The 5,025-nt window shown below is 48.5% G+C and overlaps 1 protein-coding gene across 3 annotated transcripts in view; it reads right to left on the reverse strand.

Annotated features, from left to right (window-relative positions):
- DAG1 (dystroglycan 1 (dystrophin-associated glycoprotein 1)) overlaps positions 1-5,025 on the reverse strand; it is a 91,359-nt gene that overhangs the window by 11,367 nt on the left and 74,967 nt on the right. The gene's annotated exons all lie outside the window — the stretch shown is intronic.

Raw genomic sequence — 5,025 nt, forward strand, 5'->3', positions numbered from 1 at the left:
TAGCCAGGATGGTCTCAATCTCCTGACCTCGTGATCTGCCCACCTCGGCCTCCCAAAGTGCTGGGATTACAGGCGTGAGCCACCGCGCCCGGCCACAAGTGCACTTTTTAACAGAGAAAACAGAGAAGGGCTTCCCAGCCTGGCTCACTTCCTATTCTGCTGACCCCAACAGCCAAAGTTCTGCTATTAGGCAGTTCCTACAGAACAAACTCAGGCCATTCTATAGGAAGGCTCCCACAGCGAAGCCATCCTTGGAAGTCATACACTTATTTTAACTATGCCAAGTAACTTTAAAAAATGTTAATATCATGTAACAAACAACAAACACTAAAGGAAACCTCAGGTTTCACCAAAGCAAGTTATAATGCTCAATTTCAAATTGGAAGATGGGAGATGAGAAATGAGCTTTACTTTGACTACCGAGAACAAATTATTTCACTATTTTATTTATTTATTTATTGAGACAGAGTCTCACTCTGTCACCTGGGCTCGAGTGCAGTGGCACGATCTCAGTTCACTGTAACCTCTGCTTCCTGGGTTCAAATGATTCTCCAATTTCAGCCTCCTGAATAGCTGGGACCACAGGTGAGTGACACCATGTCCGGCTAATTTTTTTTTCTTTTTCTTTTTTTAGAGATGGGATTTCGCCATGTTGCCCAGGCTGGTCTCAAACTCCTGGCCTCCAGTGATCCCGCTGCCTAGGCCTCCCAAAGTGCTGGGATTACAGTTATGAGCCACTGCACATGACCAAATTATTTCACTATTGTCTACCCATGGCTTTTGCAGCCATGTAAAGTTTACCCATGTCTTTGGAGCAAGTCATGTCAGAAAAACAGAGCTGATATGGTTCACATACCGCCCAAATCTCATGTCAAATTGTTACCCCCAGTGTTGGAGGTGGGGCCTGGGGGGAGGTGACTGGATCTTGGGGGCGATTTCTCATGGATCGTTTAGCACCATCCCCCTAGTGCTGTTCTCATGATAGAGTTCTCACAAGATCTGGTTGTTTAAAAGAGTGTAGGCTGGGAGCAAAGGCTCATGCCTGTAATGCTAGTACTTTGGGAAGCTGAAGTGGGTGTATCAATGAGTTCAGGAGTTCAAGACCAGCCTGGTCAACATGGCGAAACCCTGTCTCTATTAAAAATATGAAAATTAGCCAGGTATGATGGCAGGCACCTATAATCCCAGCTACTTGAGAGGCTGAGGCAAGAGAGTTGCTTGAACCCAGACAGCGGAGGTTGCAGTGAGCCGAGATCGCGCCACTTCGCTCCAGCCTGGGCAAAAGAGCGAAACTCCATCTCAAAAAAAAAAAAAAAGAAAGTGTGTAGCACCTCCCCCAGCCTTCCTCCTGTTCTGGCCGGCCGTGTGAAGTGCCAGCTCTCCCTTTGCTTTCTGCTATGATTGGAAGCTTCCTGAGGCATCCCCAGAAGCAGAAGCCACTATGTTCCCTGTAAAGCCTGCAGAACCATGGGCCAATTTTAAACCTCTTTTCTCTATAAATTAGCAGTCTCAGGTATTTCTTTATAGCACCACGAGAATAGACTAATACAAGAGCCAAGCCTTTCCAACCTAGTCACCTGCTTTTCCCTCTGCAATTTTGGCTCCCCAGAGTCCTGAAGTCCCAGCCGTTATCTGGCTGCAGGACAGGTGTCTAGATCTACAGCCCAGAAGCAGGCGGGCACTCCACGGTCATGGGTACTACTCAGGAAGAAAAAGTATTAACCTGAATGTTCTAAAACCCCTGCATCTCCAGGAGTCTTGGTACTGGTGACATCAGGCCCAAGCAGCACTTTCAGTGGCAATGATTCTTTATATACATATATATATACATATATATATATATACACATATATATATATATATATGGGTCTCACTCTGTTGCCTAGGCTGGAGTTCAGTAGTGTGATCATGGTACATTGCAGCCTCAACCTCCCAGGATCAAGCACTCCTCCCACCTTAGCCTCCCAAGTAGCTGGGACATAGGCACATGCCTGGGTTATTTTTTTTTTATTTTTTTATTTTTTGTAGAGACAGGGTCTCATTATATTGCCCAGACTAGCTTTAAACTTCTAGGCTCAAGCAATCCTCCTGCCTCAGTGTCCCAAAATCCCAGGACTACAGGTGTGGGCCACCATGCCCAGCCCTTAAATATACATTTTTTGAGCCAGGGTCTCACTCACTGTCACCAGACTGGAGTGCAGTGGTGCAATCACAGCTCACTGCAATCTCAAACTCCTGGGCTGAAGTGATCATCCCACTTCAGCCTCTTGAATAGCTGGGACTACTTGAGCCAGGTGTGTGCCACCAGGCCTGGCCAATATTTAAAAACTTTTTTGTAGAGATGGGGTCTTGCTATGTTGTCCAGATTGGTCTTGAACTCCTGGGCGTCAGTGATCCTCCTGCCTCGGCCTGCCAAAGTGTTGGGATTACAGGTGTGAGCCACCATGCCCAGTCATGATTCATTTTAATAGAAGGGCTACAGGAAGCAAAACAAACCTAATTTCCACAAGGAACCTAGCCAAGTCACAGGCACACTGGCACCTCTGCATTTTCAAGGCCATTTGGGGAAAGCCCCTACCTGGAAAGTCTGAATATGCCTGAAGGTTTGGCAGCGTCCACAGTCCCCAGAGGATTCCACTAGGAGCCCCACCCTCCCAAAAGGACTCAGCTCAGGGCTTAGCTCATCCTGGAGGTGCTTGGGGATAAAGCACCTGCTCTACCCTAACAAAGCAGGAGCCCCTCAGTACACAGGAACTCTGGATACCTCCTCAGCTTTCAAAACTTACAGGCTCTAGATCACTTCTCTTCCTCTCAAGGCCTAAGGGTGAAACAGAATATGAAAGTTCCTTCTCACAGATGCGGTCCAAAGACAAGCCAGGACTCATCCCCGTAACAATGGGGATAACAATCCTCATTCTCCCACTCCATGAGAAGGTCCATCTTTCACTGCAAATCCCAGCTCCAGGCTGGCTGGCGCTTGACCCAACCTTGGCCCCAGTGTCCTCATCTGTAAAATCAGGGAAACCTCTTATGATTACAGTGCCAGGTACATGATGGACTCTGCCAATAATGGTTCCTATGTCTCCCATGGGCTCTGAGAACAGTAATTTGAGGCTGCTGCATAAAGGAGCCCAGGGCATGTCCAGGCTCCTCTTCCTAGTTCTCCTTCCCAACTGACCTTGGACCCAGTGCAGAGTGGGGTCCTGTTCAACTCTTCATACCACAAAACAGAAGCTCAAAGTATCTAAGGTAAGTGGGGAGGCAACAGGCAATGGGGGAGCCAAAATCATATGCAGAAACAAAGCTGAGGCTGGGGAAGCTCAGGGAGTTGCCTGTCAACCCTTGTCTGCCAGAAGCAGATGAAAAGACTAAGGGGCATGGGGGAAGTGGGGGACGTGCTGCAGGTGAGAACCCAAAGACCTGCTTTCACTTCTTCAATCTAAAACAGGTGGACTAGGCCAGGCACAGTGGCTCACACCTGTAATCCCAGCACTCTAGGAGGCCAAGTCGAGAGGATTGTTTGAGGCCAAGAGTTTAAGACCAACCTGGGCAACATAGTAAGACTTTGTCTCTATAATTAATAAAATGGGTACACTAAATCCTGGCACATTTACGCATGGGATTTTGACTATCCTTAGAGTCCTTGGTTTGCCAATACTTTAGAGTATAAAGATTTCTGCCACCGGGCACAGTGGCTCATGCCTGTAATCCCAGCACTTTGGGAGGCCGAGGTGGGCGGATCACCTGAGGTCGGAAGTTCGAGACCAGCCTGATCAGTATGGAGAAACTCCATCTCTACTAAAAATACAAAATTAGCCGGGCGTGGTGGCACATGCCTATAGTCCCAGCTACTAGGGAGGCTGAGACAGGAGAATCGCTTGAACCTAGGAGGCGGAGGTTGCGGTGAGCCGAGATCGTGCCATTGCACTCCAGCCTAGGCAACAAGAGCGAGACTCCATCTCAAAAAAAAAAAAAAAAAAAAAAAAAAAGATTTCTGCCTACTGTAACATAGTCACCCACAACTAATCCTCTAAGGACTGCCAGGCCAGGAAGGGCAGAAAAGAGGCAGGAACTGGGGCTGTGAGGTCCTTAGCAGCAGAAGCACAGAGGCACATGAGTTTGGGGTGACCAGTTGGTCCCACCATGGAACTCCTCCAGCATTTCAGGTCACTCTACCAGCCAACACTAAACACCAACACTGCCTTGGAGCTGGGAGAGGCTGTCTTGAAAGAAGCCTTCAGACAGTTACTAGGCACATCTGCAGGAGGCAGAAACTGCACAAGCAAGCATGATTTAACGAGATCACAGGCTCTAGCTCACAGGCCACCCAAAAGGCCAGGAAACCTTCCGGTTTCAGCAACCCTTAGAGACAATGTGCTTCTGAGATAGAAAGTGAGTCTAGCATTAAGGAAAAAAAGATCTTGAAAAGCCATATAACCAGCTTCTGAAATCCTGACCCACAAAGTACATCCCAAAACATTAAGAATCAAAACCACAAAACCTGGGCAGATCCACAAAAAGATCCAAAGACTGAGCTGGGCATGGTGGCTCACACGTATAATCCCAGCTACTCAGGAGGCTGAGGCGGGAGGATCACTTAGAGGCCAGGAGTTGAGCCCAGCCTGGGCAACATAGCATGACGCAGTCTTTAAAAAAAAAGAGGGGGTGCGGGGGCAGGTGTGGTGGCTCAAGCCTGCAATCCCAGCACTTTGGGAGGCCGAGGCGCATGGATCATGAGGTCAGGAGTTCAAGATCAGCCTGGCCAACATGATGAAACCCCACCTCTACTAAAAATACAAAAAAAAGGCCAGGCGCGGTGGCTCACGCCTATAATCTCAGCACTTTGGGAGGCTGAGGTGGATGGATCACCTGAGGTCAGGAGTTCGAGACCAGCCTGGCCAACATGGTGAAACCCCATCTCTACTAAAAATATTAAAAAAATTAGTTGGGCATGGTGGCAGGCGCCTGTAATCCCAGCTACTTGGGAGGCTGAGGCAGGAGAACTGCTTGAGCCCGGGAGGCGGA

This window comes from Mandrillus leucophaeus, unplaced genomic scaffold, assembly GCF_000951045.1.
Source record: "Mandrillus leucophaeus isolate KB7577 unplaced genomic scaffold, Mleu.le_1.0 Scaffold22, whole genome shotgun sequence".
NCBI lineage: Eukaryota > Metazoa > Chordata > Mammalia > Primates > Cercopithecidae > Mandrillus > Mandrillus leucophaeus.